The sequence below is a fragment of the Panthera onca genome, chromosome A3 (genome assembly GCF_046562875.1).
Source record: "Panthera onca isolate mPanOnc1 chromosome A3, mPanOnc1 haplotype 2, whole genome shotgun sequence".
Taxonomy (NCBI): Eukaryota; Metazoa; Chordata; class Mammalia; order Carnivora; family Felidae; genus Panthera; species Panthera onca.
The window spans coordinates 84,665,377-84,685,905 of record NC_138341.1 but is presented as its reverse complement, the minus strand read 5'-3'; the positions used below and the strand labels follow the sequence as shown (position 1 = coordinate 84,685,905).

Here is a 20,529-nt window from a genome sequence, read left to right as displayed (position 1 = left end):
GTTTGTAATAGCTTTTGTAATAGTTATGAAATTAGGAAGTCTCAACCCACCAGCTCTGTTCTTTTTCAAAATGGTTTTGGCTATTTGAGATCCATTAAGTTTCCATCTGGATTTTAGGATTTCAAAACATTTTTTATATACTGCCTTTGGGATTAGGTAGGAATTGGGTTGAATTGGTAGGTTGTTTTGGATAATATTGACCTCTTACCAATGTTATCCTCCAATTCATGAACATGGGATGTTTTTCCATTTTTTTTGTGTGTCCTTAATTTCTTTCAGGAATGTTTTGTAGTTTTCAGTGTACGAGTCTTTCACCTCCTTGGTTGGTCTAATTTCTAAGTATTTTATTCTTTCTGATGCTATTATAAAGGGGGTTGTCTTCTTAATTTCCTTTTTGGTTCTTCATTGTTAGTGTATAGAAACACAACTGATTTTTGTGCATTGATTTTGTATCCCACTACTTTGCTGAATTTTGTTCATCAGCTCTAACAGTCTGTGTGTGTGTGTGTGTGTGTGTGTGTGTGTGTGTGTATGCAGTCTTTAAGGTTTTCCACATATGAGATCATATCATCTGTGAACAGAGATAATTTTACTGTTCCCTTTCTAATTTATATGCTTTTAATTTTTTTCTTGTCTGATTGCTCTGGCTGGCACTTCCAGTACTATGTGAATAGAAGTGGTAAGATGGGGTATCCTTCTCTTGTTCTTGATTTTAGATGAAATGCTTTCGGTCTTTAACCATTGAGAGATGTGAGCTTTTCATAGACAGTCTTTACCATGTTGAGGCAGTTTCCTTCTTTCCTACTTTATTTAATTTTTTGATCGTGAAAGGATGTTGATTTTTTTTTTCAAATGCTTGCTCTGCATCAATTGATAATATCATGTAATTTTTGTCCTTTATTTTGTTAATGTGGTGTATTTATGCCCTTCTTAATGTAGTTCTGGATCCTGTTAAATATCTCTTCTCAATCTTCAGCTCTCTGACAATACTCCAAATCTTCAGTAACACCGTGGGTAAAGATTTTTGTCAATGTTATATGTTATGATACAGTAATTTTAAAGACATATTTGATTCCTCTAGCACTCACTATTCTGAGTTTTGTTTAAGAGAGCGTGACTCTGTTCGGAAATGATCACCCAGCCCTCTATTTACAAAATTTCTCTCTGATTTTTCTTTGGATTCTTCACTACCTTTCATTTCTTCTCAGTTCCCTAAGTAACCTCCTATGTATCCCCTCAAAATATCATTCTGAAATCTTTTCCTTTTTTGTGAAACTGCTCAGTACGGTGACTCATCACTGAGATAATATTAAAACAGTAGTAACTGGAACTTGACATTCCCCTGGATGCCAATACTACCTTCTTATTTTGGGTATTTTCTTTTTTTTTATTTTTTATTTTTTATTTTTTTATTTTTTAATATATGAAATTTACTGTCAAATTGGTTTCCATACAACACCCAGTGCTCATCCCAAAAGGTGCCCTCCTCAATACCCATCACCCACCCTGCCCTCCCTCCCACCCCCCATCAACCCTCAGTTTGTTCTCAGTTTTTAACAGTCTCTTATGCTTTGGCTCTCTCCCACTCTAGCCTCTTTTTTTTTTTTTTTTTTTTTTTTTTTCCTTCGTTATTTTGGGTATTTTCTGAGTCTATGCAGCTTAAATGCAGGTGTTAAGCACATCTCTGGTGACTGGTGCAAAAGAAAACAAACAAACAAACAATAAAACAAAAGAATAATACATGGACCTAGCAGATATTTGGTAAGATGGGAATTTTATTTTTAAAATCAGACTATACTTTCAAACTTAAGGTCACTTTATCCATGCTTTATTTATAGATGTAATCCGTTCCATTCAGAAAGACATGCCTAGAGAATTAGGTCATGCATGGAGGAAGAAGAGCATGGAACATAATATAAGAACATGAATCAGGAGAACTGTCTTGTCCTCACTGATATTTGTGATCCCCAAGCTCTGTGTGTGTGTGTGTGTGTGTGTGTGTGTGTGTTGGGGGGGGGGATGTGCTTTTTGTTTGTTTGTGTGCTTTGAGAGGCTGGAAGTAGGTAGAGATGAGGGTAAAACAGAAGGGGAGTAGCACAAGCTCATTCCCAGAATGCCGTCTTATAATTATTTTCTAAATACTGTTATAATCACACTTACCTGCTAGTAGATCACAGCAATACTGATGAAAATGGCATATCTAAACGGGACAGTTTACATCAAGCTTTCTATCGGAGGCCCATGAAAGCCAGCTAAAAAATTTTTCCTAACTTCAGCTAGGACATTTTTTAATTAGGTAATTGGCAGTTGGGTCTTATTTCACCTTTTTGAGGGTTTTGTGTTTTGTTTTTAAAGACCAAAAGCCTTTCCTCTCTCATTGATGTCAAAGAAACAGGTGCCTGCCTAACCCTGTTATTTTATGGGTAAAATAGTTCAGTCTTTATACCACTATTATAAAATTCTGGTGTCGATAATTCAGTTATAGGGCCTACATAGAATTTCCTATGAGAAACCCATACAGACATCCCAGTCAGCTTGCAGTAGATGATTTATCATTGCCTACAGCACTAGAAACTCTTCATCCCTTGAAACCTGGGCTGGAAAACTGAAACAGGCAGGGAACCCCAAATTCCTGTCTTTCCTGAAATTGCCAAGCAAGTGGGAATCGCCTGAGTTCTCCGAGGTGTTAGGTTGGACTCGTTCTAATCTCTTGTGTGAACTCGGGTTTTCTGCCCCTCCGATGGGGTTGCCGCAAGCATGATGCTTTTTGTCATGGGGTGATTGTACTCATTGAATGCAGCTGAGCTACAGGAGTGTTGAATTTACCTTCAAAACCTTGGCTTTGTGGCTTCCCCAAACCCCAAACAAGAATTCTTCGGGAAGAGCTCCTTCAAGAATTTTTGCTTGGCTTGTCCAACTCCCAGGGGCTGGTCTGTGGCGGGATAATCTCTTGTAAGGGTGTTAGGTTCTGTCTTATTTCCTGTTACATCCAAGCTCTTTGCTGGGAACAGATTTTGTGTGGGTACAGCCACGGTGATCACCTCCAAGAAACGGATGGGGTTTAACAGTGGTAGGGAAAAGGACAAAGTAAAGTCCTAATTTTGTCCTACTACAAGTGCCAGTATCTGAAGAATTATCATAAGTCATATGGATTTAAAAGATTATTTTGACAACAAATAACACAAGTATGTTGGGTCCCCTTGTTACTGAAAACCACTGGGCTGTGTTGCTCAGAAAGAGAAAGGGGAGAGTCTTGGCCCACAGAAAGGACCCCCCAAGAGCTCGTCAGGCTCTTGCCCAATTTTTGTTCACTCAGCACCGTCCTTTCAGGATTTCTGTTGACTTAGGGAAGTGGGGGTAATTAGCTCCCTGCTGCTTCAGGAACTCTCCGTCCACGTGTTCTCTGACCATCGCAATTTGGAACAGAGTATAAGCCTGAGAAAAAAGGCTTGATCAATCATTGGTCAATTAACCCAATTCAGGAACCGGTTAAGTGGCCTGGCAGGGTGGCAAGTGACGTCCAGGCGTCTCCCACAGTGGGTGTGACCTTCTCTCTCCTCTCCCTTTCCCTGACAGCTGGGCTTCCAGAATGCAGATGTGGGGCCACCTTTTTGACACACAGTGGTAATTTTGGCTAGAAGGAGAACATCTGGGGAGCTTCCTGTGGCAATCTCTGGAGGCTGAACGAGATAATCAGGCTTAGCAAATTGGGTTGACTAGACAATGAAATATTTATTGTGATTCCTCCTTTTTTTTTTTTTTTTTTTTTTTTAGTTCAAAAATCCTTGTCATCCCTGGGCTGAAGTCTGTATACATGACAGGAATTCACAATTAGATTAGAAGTGGCCTGCTACCACTTACTGATGACCTCAACCTACGCAGGCAGAAGGCAAGTGATTGTGCCTGCATACGGGCTCCGTTTAATGGGTCTTCCCCTAATAAAACAGAAAAGTCCATGAAACAAAAGAACGCAGTTCAGAAAACCAGCCTGTGTGATAGTCTTTCACTAGTTTTTGGTGCATGAAATATTTTCTTATACGGGTAAAAAGAGAGGCAAACAACTTTAACGTTGTTATAAGATAGACTTTTTACGTGAATAAGGTTTAGTCTTGAAGATATTTATTTTGGGGGCACCTGGGTGGCTCCGTCGGTTGAGCATCTGACTTCAGCTCAGGCCATGATCTCACTGTCCATGGGTTTGAGCCCCACATCGGGCTCTGTGCTGACAGCTCAGAGTCTGGAGCCTGCTTTGGATTCTGTGTCTCCCTCTCTCTGTGCCCTTCCCCTCCTCATGCTTTCTCTCTCTCTCTCTCTCTCTCAGAAATAAATATAACGTTAAAAAAAAAAGATATTCATTTTTAAGTTTACCTTGAATGTGTACCAAAAGCATTGTGGGATTACTAGGTGATTCAGACCAAAGTGCTGATTTCCCTTTAAACATTTAGATAATGGAAGAAAAATGTAGCTACATCTGCCTTGTGTGGTTAGTGACCAACTACTCTTTTTGAGTTAGTTGATTAGGTCTTGGCTGTATCCTTGAGCCACGTCGCATAACAGTGGAGAAGCCTTACAGATTTGTCATCAAAGAGGGCTCAGCTTTCTGCCCAGGGTGGACGACTCACACTAATTAGTAATTTGGCACCTAAAAGTTTCAATCAATCAGCAATCAACACTGATTGCAGAGAAAGCTGAAGGTTCCTCATCTGGGCGTAAGATGACATCTGCTTGGGGCCTCCCTTCCTGTCTCGCCCCAGTCCCTGCTACTTCCCAGGGGATCCCATGTTCCCGGGAAATATTGGTGTTCCCCAAGCTGTCCAGATCGCTTCTATCTCCGTGACTCGTTTACACCTGCCGTGTACTCCTAACTTTGCCCTTTGGGCAACCTCCTGCCTATCTTCTCTTGGAAAGCCCCTGTTTCCATCCTTACTTCCTCCTCGATACCTTTCTGAGCAATCCACCTTCCTACCATATTGTACGCTGAGAAAGGCATCTCTCCTTTGGGGTCCCGTGTCCTCCTCCTCGTGGTTCCAAAATATCACTTTTTCTTCTTACAACACCCCCCAGATATTTATTTAGTGAGGGCCTCCCCTGTGGTAGGCATTCAGATAGATTACATGCAAGACACGTAAAAAATGATGGTCTGTACCACAGGTTTTTATTTCTATTAAATTGTATGGCATATGATCTTGAGCAAACATTTATAGTCAATATTTGATAAAAAGTCCGATTCAATCAGGTAAATAAAGCATTAGAAAAAATAATTTCATTCCTTTGCTAAACTAAATCCATTAAGACCCTAACACAAGTAGAACCGAGGACCAAGACTCCTTAAAACAAAACAAAAGAAAACAGTGAGATCCATTGCACATTTGCATTTTCAAATTAATTGCTGCCCTAATTATTTGTCAGTAGAAGCATAAATTAAGCAAATATAACTTACAGTAAGCTTTTGGACACCCACAGGATTCTCCCCTCAAGAGTAAATTGTCGTAAGGGCTCCCTGTGACGGTTTATTTTTGCTGTCTTTCCACGATGGAGAAAAGAGAGAAGATTGGAAATGGGGCCGCGTGGAAATGAAACCGGGACTCCAGGTGAAGAGACAGACACAGGTAGGTCATTTTAATTTTCCCCTGTAAGGTGTGAGAAGGTAACAAGCGAGAAAGAATGTTGGGGCCAAAGATACGCTTTGGAAACCTTACTGAAGCTGCTCCTCCGTCCACATTAAGTGCAACTCCATGACCCCAACATGAAACCAAAAGGTGAAAAATGCAGTTAAGCGTGGCGTTGTCATTCATCGTGCCTTGCATAAATAGGATTGATTGGCTTGAGTATCTGCTCCATCTGCTTTCCCTTACACCATGTCAGTGGAGCTATAGGCATCTAGCACAGCTGGAATATTTTTTCTCTCACACAATCAGGCATACATTGTTGGTGATCTCTCTGAAAAGCTTATGAAACAACACAATGATGTTGAATAACAAACAGCTCCAAATCTCGGCGACTTCCATCAACCGCCATTTTTGCCCACGCTTCCAGGGCTGTGGGTCATCTGTGGCTTGGCTGGACTAGGCTGGGTTCGGGTAGGCAGCTCCCCTCTGCTGTGCTCTGCAGGTGCACGGGCCAGTCGCGACGATTGTTCCATGCTTCAGGTCCAATTCAGTTCTGTCTCACCGGACTCTCCTTCTGTAAGGGTCATCCGGAAATTATCCGGCTCCTGATCTTTTCAAGGTAGAAGGGGAAGCTCTCAGGGGAGTGAGCGTAAACATGCAGTGCCTTGCCACCTAGACTCCAAACTGGCTTATGGTCGTGTCTGCCCACCTTTCATTGGCCAAAGGAAGTCCCACTGTCAAGCTCCACGTCGGTGCGATAAAGTAAATTCTTCCCATGGAGGTCAGTGTGTGCGTGTGTGTGTGTGTGGGGGGGGGGGGGGGGCAGGGAAATGAACATATGCCGAACAATAGTTTAATCTACTATATCTCTCTGTATTTAAGGGAAGACCTTCATTGTCTGATTTGGGCCTTCACACATGAATTATTTAAAGTTTGCCTTTCCCCGCCCCCCCCCACCCCCCCGCCCATGAGTTTGTTAATTAAAAATATGTTAGATTAGCCAGAAAGACCTCTCAGAAAGATAACTATATGGAAGATTCAGAAAGAGATGTGAATGAACCTCCAGCAACAGTGGCCGGATGTGACCCAAGTGAGTCTTGCCCTGCTGTTTGAAGAAGGGGGTCCGTTGGATATCGGTGTGCAGGTCTCATTTGGCTTCGAGACCATGCACTGAGCTGCCTGGTATAGACCAGACAGGCAGAGATTCTGCCTCAGCAGATGTGTGCGTGACTTCACTGCTCTGATTACAGCATCACCTCTCCCCTGTCACCAACTGGCAACCCACAGCAAAGGATGTTTTTCTGATCATTTTGCACTCATTAAATGCAGCTGTCACAACAGTGGATGCGAGGATGCATGCAAAACTTTTCTGCCACGTCAAAATAAAGCTGAAAAGCTTTTTTAAAAAAGAGCTGAAACCTTTGAAGCCTATTCTCAAGGAATATTGGAAATATTGCCTTTTGTCGGTGACAATTGGAAGTGTTCTGTCGCAACACAAATTAAATCTTGGGCCAGGCTAAAGAAGCACCAGCCATCAAAATTTTGCAGCAGAAAGCATTTGGCCAACCACTGGGGTTCCGTTGTATTACTCCTGGGTCCGAATGCCCTGGAGGGCATTCCCATTGGAGTGGCTGATCCCTGCTGATGGTTTTAATGGGGCACGGTAGTTCCCTGATTCTTGAAGAGATGCTAGCAGAATGAAATAATTGGGTGCCTCCTACATACCCTATTAGAGGAGACAAGTGGATTCTGGACCTGTGACGCAAACCTGCTGATTAGACTCTCAGAATGGAGGTGAGGGCCTTCCTTGACTTTGGCTCACTCATCGGAAGCCGTTTCGCCCACACACGGACCCGCAAAATGACTCTCCGCTCAGTAATGTGCTTCTTGACGTAGCATCTCCTAAACTTTCCTGGTGTTTACGAAGCTCCCTCCTCTATTTTGATCATTGCAGTGACCACTCTGTCCCTGCCATGGCACTGTCTGCTCACAGATCTCCACTAGACTGGGATTTTGAGAGTAAGGACTGGATTTATCATCATATGTGTGGCCCTAATGGTGTAATGCAGGGTTGCTCCCCCCCCCCCCCCCGGATGGTGAAAGGCAGGAGAGAGGAAAGAAGGGAGGAAGGCAGTCAGTAGCATCAGACAGATTCAAGGAGTGGGGAGGCACATCTTGCAGCCAGATGTTGTTGGTGCCCATCAGGCCACAGAGATACAGATGTTTTCGCCTCGTCTCCTCCCCCCACTAGGTGTACCTCACAGGTCCCTGGGCCCGTGGGCAGTAATTGTTGATTAAATAATCAGAGAAAGCACTTATCCCTGGGATGAGCGTATCAGTCACGGTCCAGTCAGGAGAATCTGCCTCGCTCAGTAAGTTTTCCTTTGGACAGAGCCTAGAGGGGGCAAGAGAATGTGTCCCAGCCTCACAGCCATAACGCAGGGAAAGAAGAGCGGGGGCTCGGTGACAGGCACGGCGAGGGCCAAGTGGCTGGGCCGTCTCGGGGGGGGGGTCCAGATCACTCTTCCATCACAAGATGTGACTCACTTCGGTGACCCAGAGCCTGCCGCACCAGCTGTGGGGTCTGATGACTACAGGCGCCTCCCTCGCCATCTTGTGATAGGGGATGATGCCACGGGAGACTTCAAGGACCGGAACCCAAGGCACTGAGATGCCGTCTTCTGCATGATGCCACATCAGTGAGCAAATCCAAAGACCAGAGAGAAGTGACGGGCGTAAAGGCACTGTGGGTGAGAACCTAGAATTCTCTGGTGGATTGGTTGCTGTCCCGGTACGGACCCGAGATCTGAAATAAGAAGTAGAGGCAGAGGATGAGCAAGCGGCTGAGCCCAGAGTGCGCTTCGCTGGCTTGGATGAGCCCGCGAGGGAACAGGAGCCCGTGGGCCACACCACGCCCTGCCTCCTCCGGGAGAGTGGAGAACTCACTTCCTGGTTGCTTTGCCTCTGCACAAGTATATTTCGACCAGGTTTTCTTCCTAATTTGAATGTTTTGGATCTAGTGGATAAACAGTGATCAAGAAATCAGGAATCTCTGGTTGCGTGTCTGCGGTGTGCAAGTGACCGCTGGCTACAGAGCTAACTCCTTCCCTTCCTTCTGTGACTCACCTTGAACGTCCCCTCCGCAGAAGCCGTCCTTAAACACCCAGTTCGATGTTGCACTTCTCCATCATTTCCTACCTTAGGCCCTGGTTGTTTCCCCTGCCCAACGCGGATTAGAATTTATAATTAGTCCGCATACCTGTTTAGCTGTTTGTCTGCCTCCTCGAGGAGGGCAAGGCCAGCATCTAGATCCTGACGCCCCGCCGCTGGCACGTCTTGGAAATGACAGATGAGCATGACTAAGTAAATGCGCAGAACGTGTAGTATGAAACTAAATACGATCCACTCCTTTTTCTCAAAGGCTTCGCGATATCGGGAGGAGACACAGACCCAGAGAAGTAACAAAACAAGGCCTTGCAAGACAGTCCCTTTTTAGAGAGACACGGCAATGAACTCTGATAGAAAGCGCTGCCGGTGATCTTGGCAATGGTGTGAGGTCTTCGGCTGAGGAGCGGGAGCGGGGCAGAGTGGGTTTGTGGTAGGAACGCGACCGGCATCCCCTGGCTCCTGACCAATGCGCTTTGCGCTCACGGTGGACTTTGACCTCCGGTCAGCGTGTGTGTGCGCGTGTGCGTGTCTGTGGCCTCAGCCTGAATCATCAGGTAGTTTTGGTGTCATGGAGCGTCCAGCCTGTCCAAGGGGACTTGCCCTAGATACCTTCTGGTTTGTCTCATTGTACTTCCATCGCTGTCTCCCCTGTCCCTCCTCTGGGGTGGTCCAGGTGTCTCTGTCACCCTCAGGGGGTGCCGGTAACTTACACCCATTCCGTGGGCGGCAGACAATATTTAATCATATTATCCAGGCATCTCTTAACAGTGCTTCTCTGCACCTTTCATTTTAATGAGAAAGCGCTCACCATTCGGTATCAATAGAGACAGTTTTGAGTATTTCCTGAGAACTCTTGGGGATAATTCAGAGGCCTCTGGGGTGTGGCGGAACCAAGGCTGGATCTCAGAGGGTTAACAATGCCCCCCTAGAAGGCGACCCCAGACACCGGCAGCTTATGTGGAGGGACTGGTCCAACCCCAGCCCTGAGAATTAGGGAGGGCAACCACCTAGGGTCGGGGGGAGTGGGGGAGGGACCACCCGGAACTCGGGGAGGCTTTAGAATTTATATTTTCATTAATGAATGCTTCAGAAAGTGTACTGTCCCTAATTCCCTTCCTTGAAAGATGGAAACTTTAATGTGCAGTTAATTAAATGTTGTGTTGATTTGCAAGCCCTGAGCTCTCAGAGGCCTCCGGGAGGTGGAGGCAAGTTTAGAAATCAAACAACGGGAGGACTGGCTGTCCCCGATCCGACCACAGAGCGAGTGGCACTGTTTGCTCCAGACGCCCGGGAGGCGTGCGAGGCGCCCCTGTGGCCAGGACCTGCGTTCTGGGCCCCGTGGTTCCCGCACGGTCTGTTTACCGTGGAGAGGAGCAGACCAGGGCCGTGTTGCCTTCAGGGGCATTATTATTTTTTTTTTCTTTCCTTTTTTTTTTTTTTTTTTTTTCCTGGTGTTCCAGCACTTCTTTGTGCTGAGAGGAGCTGTGTCATACTGGAATTCTTTTCACAACAAACTAAAGAACCCAGCTGTGGCGCTGGATACATCCCTGGAAGCCGCAGGGTTCTGCATGCAGTCGTTGATGGGGAGAGCGGTTCCGCTGCTAAGGTGGGCTCCATGTCCAATACAGTGCCAGCCGGCCCGTGTGGGAGGGGGACATCCGAGTGGAACCGGGCCCTCGGAGGAAACCCAGGGCCTGATGGATATCCAGGTACGGAGGATCAGAGGCTGAGCAGGGAAGGGCCACAGGGCTCATCGTCCCTCACTGCCACTGATAGGCGGGGAGATGTGATCAAGAAATTCACTAGCCTGGTTTTGCAAGAGGAAGTCTGGTCTGCTCCAAACAGCGAGCACCTGTTAACAGTGACAACCTTATCATCCATTTGGCCCTGGCTAAAGGCACAACTTATGCAATTACCAAATGACATCTTGCAGGGTTATCTGCCACCAGAGCACGCTTTCCTAGACACCACGCCTGGCAAGAACAAAGCGCCGATACCTGATGAAGATACACTTGCGTCTCACTCTGGCATCCGCAGTCCTGACTTGTAACTCTTCTGTGCGGTCATCTTGTTGAGGATGCCCCGGAAAGCTGGCAAAGTTTCCAGGATTGACTCTGGAAAGGGTTGGCGGTGCTACTATATTCTTATTATGAATAAAAATTTTAAACCCGAGCTGATAAACATATTTTTTTTCACACTGAATTCATCAGGAATACATTAACATTTTCTAAAAGGTAAAGGCAGAAAAAAAAAATGAAAGAATTAAAAGGAGAACAACATTAGGATGTATTTGGCCATTAGGATCCCCGTTTCCATCAGCTCCTGTTTACGAGCCAGAACTTCACCCCGTATAACTAACACTTGGGGAATTAGCCTATGGAATAATTATCACTCCTGATGAACAGAGTAAGAACTTGTTCCCGTGTGTGTGCAGAGCCATTCATCCTAAGGAGGAAATCTGGAGTGAAAGCTCACAGCATATTTTACATAGGTCCTGTAAAAGGATCCAGGCAAAACAGGCTTTGCAACATTAGTTATGATCATATATGGAAAAAGCAGTTACTTTCTGTGGTGACATATGGCTGAGTTGGTACGATGCCCAGGAATCTCAGTGTCCCCCCCCGCCCCGCCGCCCCAAGAAGGGTGAGCCCCGGCCTCATCCTCGGCCCCGTTGTCATCGGGACCAACAGCACAGGCAGCCTGTGGAGACGTCGCCGGTGAAGAAAAACCACATCCAGGTGCACCACAACCAAAGCTGCTGTTGGGCTCTGGCGGTTGGCAGGTGCCACCATCCCCGTCTGTGAAAATGGTTCATCCTAAATCAGGGAAATTGTGAATGGAGCCCAGGCCCATCTGCTTAAAATTCAGGCAGGGGGACCTCCCACAGTAAACAACGATGGCCAAGAACAATGGTAAGAAACACACCGACGCTTTTATTGTAATGGCGACTCTATCCTTCAGCGATGGGAATGTAGACTCTTTCTGCTGTTATTCTATAAGCAGCGTGGTTCCTTCCAAAATGTCTAACATGGCCCGGCAAAGAAATTGAGTTCTGTAATAGGAGAGACGGTGAAATATGACCCCCTGAGAGCATGGTGTTCGTTCACCTGCTCCCTCACCGATGTGCCCATGACCTGATTCAGTTAAGCCTCTGTGAGTGCCAACTCTTGATCTGCAGGGTATCCACTCCCGTGAGAAGGGCAGCAACTCACAAGAAAGCTACCGACTAATTCAGGCTTCAGTTATGAGGATACTTGAAGCGGGTGGGAAACCCCTTCTCCTTGGCCCTGGGGGTGGGGCTGGGAGGGACTAAGCCTTCTGTGTGACCCCGATTGCTGAAGGCAGGTGGGGAGGGCAGTGCCGCTGGGGTCGGCCCATTGGGCTGAGAGTCCTGCTCGGCTGCTTCCTAGCCACCTACGCCCGATGGATATCCCCAAACCTTGGCTTCCTCACTCACAAGACAGAGAAGCAAAGCCTCCTGCCTCCGAGACGTGATGAGGCTTCAGTGAGGAGTTGTATGGAGAGAGCTTTGCAGGACCCTGGCGGTAGGGAGTGCTCAATGGTGGTAGCACTGTGTAGCTGGGGGTGTGGGAGCCGGGCTTGGAGAGGGGTGGGGGTCCCTCTGGGTGACTTCGGGGAAGATGCTCTTAGCAGTGTGTTTCGTGAGGAAAGCTTTGGAGACATTTTGGTGCGTGGGTTAGGAAAGGGAAGGGTGGAGGGTGTTGAGCTGTGCCCCAAAGATCAGTATGGAGGGTGGAGAGGCTTTGTGAAAGCCCCTCCTGGTGGGGTGGGGGGAGGAGAGGACCCGACTGGGGACATACTTGGAAAGTAAAATAGGAGGGACAGAGGAATGAGACAGAGAGGGAGAGATGGGAGGAGGCGGTCGGGGGTGGGGGGAATGAGAGAGACAGAGACAGAGACATATACAGAGAGATATACAGAGATATACAGAGAGATATAGAGAGATAGAGAAACAGAGGGGGAGACAGAGAGAGAAAGAAGGAGAGATATACAGAGATATCCAGAGAGATATCCAGAGAGATATCCAGAGATACACAGAGAGATATACAGAGATATACAGAGAGACATAGAGAGATAGAGAAACAGAGGGGGAGACAGAGAGAGAAAGAAGGAGAGAGGAAAGGAGATGGGAAAATGGGGGGTGGTACGGGAGGGGGGCCAAGAAAGAGACAGGTACAGGGACAGAGTCAGAGTCCGAGAGATAGAGAAACACAGGGAGAGAGGTGGGGAAAGCGAGACAGAGAAAGAAATGGAGAGAGAGAGACAGCAAGGGGGACATGGGGGATTTTCGTGATGGAGTTGGGGTTCACGACACCGACTGAGGCTAAGAATACAGTAGGGATGGGGTGCCTGGCTGGCTCGGTCGGTAGAGCAGACCACTCTTGATCTCTTGGGGTTATGAGTTTGAGTCCATGTTGGGTGTACAGATTCCTTAAAAAATAAAGAAAACTTAGGGGCGCCTGGGTGGCTCAGTCGGTTAAGTGTCTGACTTCGGCTCAGGTGGTGATCTCTTGGTTCATGAGTTAGAGCCCCGCTTTGGGTTCTCTGCTGTCAGCACAGAGCCCGCTGTGGCTCCTCTGCTCTTTCTCTGCCCCTCCCCCACTCACGCTGTCTCTCTCTCTCTCTGTCTCTCAAAAATAAATAAAAACATCTAAAAAATAATAAATACATAAAAATTAAAAAAAAAAAAAAAAAGAACAAGAGTACAGCAGGGAGGAACTGAGTAGAAAGGGTGTGGGGAGGAGAGCCACCCTTTCATCCAGAGCAGAAACTGCCCCCTGATGGTGTCCGAGTGGGTGGAAGGCACTCGGCTTACCCCCAGTCCAGAAAGTCACTGCCGGGGGGGTGCCCGTGTGCCTGTTCACGTATTTTCAGCTTGTTCCCCAGCTGTGTGCCCAGATCGGGGCGAGGCTCCGGAGGGTGAGAGCACGCTGCCATCCGTGGAGCCGAGGAGGAAGGCTGTGTGGTTTGGGGCTAAACTGAGTCAGGGGACCAGAGCTGAGAAGCAGGTGCTTCTCCAGGCATTCAGACTGCAGGTCTGTTTGGGCACAGCCGCATCCTCAGGCTCCATGTGCCCCCGTCCACCCCCCCACCCCCACCCCCCCAACGCACCTGCTTCGGGGCTTGCAGGCGTCACCACGTTCACACGTTCACACATTCATCAGCACCCCAAGGAGCGCCTCCTCATGCCGGGCGGGCTCAGTCCAGGACCCCACGGTGATCCAGGCAGACAGGGTCCCTGTCCTCTCTGCGCTTCCGGCCGGGAGAGGAGTTTGGTGCTCCAATCCTTTTCGCCACCCGTGGCCTGCCGGGTTGGATCTCTGGCTAGAGAAATTCCAGGCAGGTTGTGATTGGAAAACAAGGGGCTCATCCTCCCGCTTTGAAACCACAGCTGCTCTGCCTTCTGCTAGCGCTTCCCTTGGGCCTTGGCTTCAAAGGCCCCACGGAGCTGTTTTTAGGGGAGCAGCTCCGGGTTCTCCCACAAAAAACATGTTCCTGGGGAAATGCGAAGAGGGTGGCCTCAAAGAAGAAATGAGGATATTGCCTTTTCTTCTGCAGATTGGTGCAGACTCTTTAGCAGTCTAAACCAATGATTTCCTTTTTTTTTTTTTTTAAGTTTATTTATTTATTTAGAGTGAGTATGCGTGTGTGTGTGGCGGGGGGTGGGGGGGGTGTGGTGCAGGGAGGGGCAGAGAGGGAGAGAGAGAGAAAGAGAATCCCAAGCAGGCTCAGTGCTGTCAGCTCAGAGCCCTACACCGGGCTTTGACTCACGAACCTTGAGATCATGACCTGAGCTGAAATCAAGGATCAGATGCTCAACTGACTGAGCCAGTCACCCAGGCGCCCCTAAACCGACGATTTCCGTAATGACTGGTGTGGTCTTAGCCGATGTTCTCCAGTGCTTTTTCCAAAAACACTCACGGAGCACTCTGTGCGGGGGCAGGGCCCGGGCTGTCAGTCAAGTGCACCACATCTCATCTAAGCCCCACCGCCAAGGCCTGTGAGGGCGGGAGGACAGGTGGACCCTTGAATAACACGGGTTTGACCTGGCACGTGGGTTTTTTTCAAATACATGGATTGGAAATCTTCTGGAGACCCGCAACAATTTGAAAAAACTCACAGACAAACCGTGTAGCCTAGAAATACCAAATAAAGAAAGCAGGAAAGAGAGAAAAAGGTGTTATTATTGTAAGAACGCAGCACGTAATACACAAAATCTGTGCCAATCGACTCGTTATATGATCAGTAAGGCTTCCTGGCAACAGTAGACTATTAGTAGTTAAGGTTTGGGGGAGTCAGAGTTTACACACGGATTTTCCACTGCTTGGGGGTCGGTGGCCCTCACCCCGGCACGGTTCAAGGCTCAGCTGTGTTTGAGAGTCTCTGTGGTCTAGGCAGGGGCCACTGGAGTTCAGAGAGGTTAAATAACTGGTTCCCGGTCACACGGCTGGTCACGGCTGGAGGTGACTTTTGAACTGTGATCTCTGGAGTCTGAGAACAGAACTCATTGTATTATCGCCTATCGCCTCTTCCGTATTTCTTGATTTGCAATGATTTCATTTTCCGCTCTCGTTGGGCGCTTCAGCAGACTTCGGGGTGGGAGGGGGGAAGTTCAAGGAAGAGGTCCTGGGGGGAGGGAGAGGCTAGTGCTAACTTCACGGGCTATTTGTTAATCAAATGAGCCCTCTTCTCGCCTTCAAGTAGCATTCTCCACGCTCCCTGCACCTGGATTATCGTTCCTCTAAAAAACAGTGATGAGTGGCACGCAGTCCTCAAGCTTCAGCAAGACAACCCTTGATCTAGTAATTTCGGGCACGAAAACTTGCGTTCGGGTTGTTGAGCCCTATTGAACGCACACGCGCTCATTCCGGGGTGAGCTGGCCCTCCAGCTGTGGCCGACCCTGGCAGCTGTAGACAGAGGCTCACCCCAGCACTGTGACACCTGAGGCCTCGCGCCTGCAGCCAGTGCCCCAGGAAAGAGTCAAGAGACACACACAGACTTCTCTCCTTCCCACACACATCCTCGCGGAAGGGTCCAGCGATTTCGTTCCCTTTTCGCTGTTTGAGAAGTAGTGGAGGAGGGGATCCCGGCTAGAAAAAACGTTGTTGGTTTTCCTTCCCTGTGCTGTGAAGGTTTCTTGGGATGCTCTTAAATCGTCACCCAAAGGACAGGTCCGTTGTGTCTCCTCCACTTCCCTAGCAACCAGAAGTCAACCGTGGATCTCTGTCTTGTGTCCCTGCTCTGGGGTTGGACTTTAGTGCTTATTTCTCTCGAACTTGTTTGTCCCTCAATGGTGATTGAGCGAGAGGGCATTCTTCTCTCAAGTCCTCCTGTCTCTGCTCCTTCTTTACCAGTTTCCAGTGCACAAAAATGTTCAGATTCTGCATTTCGCGCTTCTTTGAACCAAGTTTCCTGTCCTCTGGCCTGCCATCCCCTCCCCCAGCAAAGCAGCCCACACGTCCTTCAGGAATGGGGCAATGGTAAAGGAGCGTGTGAAGCTTGGGCATATTTGTACACACTGAGAAGTATTTGATAGGTGTGTATTTATATATGTAATTCACAAATATATGGAGACTGTCCATGGTCCCTCCCCGCCTCCGAATTGTATTTCATGCAAAGAGCACAGGTGTAAGAAGAGCTACTGGTGAAGAAAGTCACTTCAAGTGGCCATCGGTTCCTGCAGAAGTTGGTAGGTTGCACGTGGATTCCAGAAACCAACACCTGCCTATGTCCACGGGCTTAGGAGGTTTTGGGAGGGCTGCTCCCTCCACCCAAAGTTTGGGGGTGTGTCCCGCGCCTCTTGCCAATGGGAGGAGGTTCTTTGTCATCTCAGGGTCCTGACTTCGTGTGGTTGGAAGGCACCAGTGGGGGGGGGTGGGTCCCTGGTGGTGGGACAGGCTTCTTCCTTGGTTCCATCCCCAAGAGGGCAGAAGCAGGTTTCTTCACCCCCCTTCATCAGTACCTCTTCTAGATACAATCTTCGCTCTAAGATTATATCCTGAAAAGTACTGTTGGAGAACAAACCCCTGCCACTTTCTACCATTTCTGACAACCTTAGGTTAATTATACGGGCCTGATATTGTCAAGTCAAATTCAAAGGCAAGTCAAAGATGATGAGAGACAGCCAGATACTGTTTTCACTGTGTGCGTGGCTTTCTTCTTGAAGAAATGCTGCTGAGGCATTCAACCCGGGGGGTTGGGCAAGTGCAGCTCATTGATGTGGGTAGGGTGAACGACACTCCAGGGTCCTTGGCTTCCTGCATGACAGACCCTGAGTCTATGGCTGATTGGGGGTCACTGCTCAAATGGACGCCGTGGCCTTTCCTTAATAAGAGCATGGGCTGAGGGAATTGCCATGACTCATGGTCACTCACAACGGGCTTGTGTGGTGCTTTGGCCTCTGCATTGCTTATTTGTACGAGGTAGCACATTTCCTGTATGTGGGAAAAACTGTAATTTAGACTCAAAGACCTGGACACTTTAATATTAGCCCCTCTGCAGGTTATCATCCCCTCGGGGGCAGGGATCAGACCTTCAGTCTACATGCCCCATTGTGGCATCTTGTAAGGGCCAACACTCGTAGGAGGCTCCACCCTTGGCTCCATTTTCATTCCTACTTTTGCCCTCACCTGAAGCCTAGGATGGATGTCTTAACAATCCTCATTGTCAGGGATCCTTTCTTCCTATTGAGCTTAAATGCTTCTCACTCAAGTCCAAGCCATGAGCTTCTTGTTCCCTACTAGATGGGGGGTGAGGGACAGCTGGTTACAATCTTCTGTGTGTAAATCCACAGTTCTTGGAGAAATGAACACACACACACACACACACACACACACACACACACATACACACATACCCCCAAAAGCTCAGATTTCTACCTTTAGGATTGTTTTTTCCCCCTCTGGAAAATATTTCCCAGATGAGATATAAATTAACTTTCAATTTCTCAAAAATAGGATTGCCTAGCTGATGTCATTTCTTTACATATATTTTACAGGAAAAGAGTGGATCCTTAAGTTGTGGAGTTTTAGAAGTCTTGCCAATTAACTTTTTCTTTCTTGAGTTTATTTATTTTGAGAGAGAGAGAGAGAGAGAGAGAGAGAATGCGTGTGCATGAGCAGGGGAGGGTCAGAGAGAGGCGAGAGAGAATCCCAAGCAGGCTCTGTGCTGTCAGCCCAGAGCTCAATGTGGGGATTGATCTCCAGAACCCTGAGATCATGACCTGAACCCAAATCAAGAGTTGGGTGCTTAACCGACTGAGCCACCCAGGCACCCCGCCAATAAACTTTTTGAAAATACAGACGAGAAGTCTTCTATGGAAAACCATGTCATAAATAATAAACTCTTGAAAAGAAAGTGTCCATGAACTTAAGGGTGTGTGTAATATTGTCTCCCTGAATCTTAAGGCATCAGGAAGTAGGTTTTTAAATTTGGAAAAATGTATGCACCATAGCAGCTTGTGCTGTATCAGAGGATAAGCCTCAGTGCTTGGCTCTGCTCTATTTTTATTTCCATTATGGGTTGAGGAACCAGGACTGTGTAGGTAAAGAGTTGGCTTCCCCTTGGACCATGCCGGAAGCAATGGGTGCGGGATGGGCGGGGGTGAAGAGAGGTGCCGGGAAGGCAGTGGGAGTCTCAGGAAGGAAACAAGACCTTGCCTTCCCTCCTTTCCACTCCTGACACTGTCCTTTACGATCACAGCCCCCCAGCAAAACGCAGAAGCGAGAGGAAACCCTGAAGACCCACGGTGGGTGCGGAATTCTTGTGGGGGAGGGGATCGCTCCTGCTTTTGCCACAAAGGACAGGAGGTAAGAATGATAAAGAGAAGGAGAGCAGGAAGGTGAAGTGCAGTGGAGAGAAGGGGGAGGAGCAGAGGGGAAGGGAAGGTGCCTGGGGAAGTGCAGGGAGAGGCGGGCACACAGCTGTCAGTTTCTGGGAAGAGAAGCAGAAAGTAACAGTGATATCTCAAGGCGCAGCAGCCTCAGGGCTGCTAAGAACTTGCTCATTGGATTCAGCCCCTGAACCAGCTGTCGACTCAGGCCCCCACCCCCATGCTGACACCTCGCTCTCCTCCTGGCCACCGGGGGCGGTGTTGGGGTCACCCAGGGAAACTCCACTTCCCTGTGTCCTTAACAGCTTCTGGAGCTGTTCTCTTTCCATTCCCGCCTGGACCGGACCAGCTCAGGACCTCGCTGGCCTTGCCTCCATCTGGCTGCATTCCATGTCTGGCCCCTTTCCCTGAGACCCAACAGCCCCTCCGGGGCACAGCAGTGCTCCAAACATTCATGCTTCTGGCCTGCGCCCCCCTCGTCCGCTGTCTCTCCCACCACCTGACCTTGAACCTGGTGTTCCTGCCACCCAGAAGTGGTGGCGGGTCCCCCAGGCTAACCAAGAAACGACCAGCACTATAGGAGCTCATGCGAGCGCCAGGCAGGCACTAGCCTTTCTCCCTCTGAGGTGGGCACTGGGATTGTATCCGTTTTCCAGGGAAGGAAACTGAAGCTTAGAGAGGTTCACAGAGTCAGGGTCCTCTTGCCTTTTTGGAACAATATAGTAGATAAGGAGAGAGAGAGAGAGAGAGAGAGAGAGAGAGAGAGAGAGAGAGAGAGAACTGGCACACATTTAGTACCTACTGTGTACCAGGGGCCATGCTAGGCGTGGATACATGTTCCCGATCGAAGATGCTGTGACTCGAGCGCCCAGCTGTCGCATTTTTCTAGAACAGAGACTTTTGATCTGTGTTTAGTTAGAGGAGAGACAGCCTGTCTTCCGCAGACTTTGTTGGTTTGTTTTTCATCTGGCGTGATAAGGTAAAGGAGTTTCTCTGTCTGCCTCCTTCCTCATTGTCAATCTTTTTTGTTCCTTTGCTTGCAGCTGTTGTCTGTTTTTGAGTCATGCGAACCACTTGCAGGAAGAGCTCTAGAGAATTTGGGAAGTGGGGGGGGGGCGGGGTGGCTGGGAAGGAGAGACAAAAGGTGCGTTGTTTTCCGAGAAGCCGGAAGACGGAAGACGTAAGGAAAAGAAAGCTGTTCTCAAGTGTGTCGCCTGCAGCCTTGTGAGGTAACATTTCTTTAGATGGCTTCTCTTCCCCTCCCTCGTGCCCAGCTGGCTCTTCATCATTTTTTAAACATCTCTTTGGGGCGCGGGACATGAAAGTGAACGGCAGGTCAAAGTCAGGAGTTCGGGGTTCTGGGGTGGTTTGGTCTGATAGCCTCTCTTCCTCTGTGGCAGTGCCCTTAGTGGGGGCAGGTGAGGCTGGTTCACAATTCTGGTCACATCACCCTCTCCTGGATGACAGCATCGCACCTTCATCCGTCCATTTACATTTCAAACCACCTCCCGCCTGCTCTTGATTAATTATTTAGTGACGCTGGTCACTTGTGAGCATTTCTGAGCTCCCATTTCACGTAAAAGGTCCATTCCTTTTTTATCCAAATCTACTTTCCCTGAATCCTTGTGTAGTTTTTGAAATGAAATGCTACATATTCCTTTTGAGCCCCTGGCACCCATGTATTGGTGCCTCTTCTTTGTGGCGGTATACCTGGATATTCGGCGAAGGGGGCGGATTCGCCTGTGGGGCTCCCCCTCTCTGCCTACCCCTGACCTTGATCAATTCCCCTTTGTGGGAGCTCCAGTTTTTAATAAGTCAATACAGGGATTTGGAGTGTGCCGTCTCAAGGTCTCCACTATTTTTAAATGGTGATGGAATCTATGAGAAGTAATAGAGGG

At 48.2% G+C, this 20,529-nt stretch overlaps 1 long non-coding RNA gene across 2 annotated transcripts in view; it reads left to right on the top strand.

The window, feature by feature from the left end:
• The window catches only part of LOC132663505 (uncharacterized), a 99,261-nt gene extending 79,136 nt beyond the window's left edge, over positions 1–20,125 (top strand). For both annotated transcript variants that reach the window (XR_009603085.3, XR_013554602.2), the window contains 3 exons: positions 5,464–5,609; positions 18,502–18,608; positions 19,675–20,125. This is a non-coding gene — a long non-coding RNA (uncharacterized LOC132663505). The remainder of the gene's footprint in view (positions 1–5,463; positions 5,610–18,501; positions 18,609–19,674) is intronic.
• The last annotated feature ends 404 nt before the right edge of the window (positions 20,126–20,529 follow it).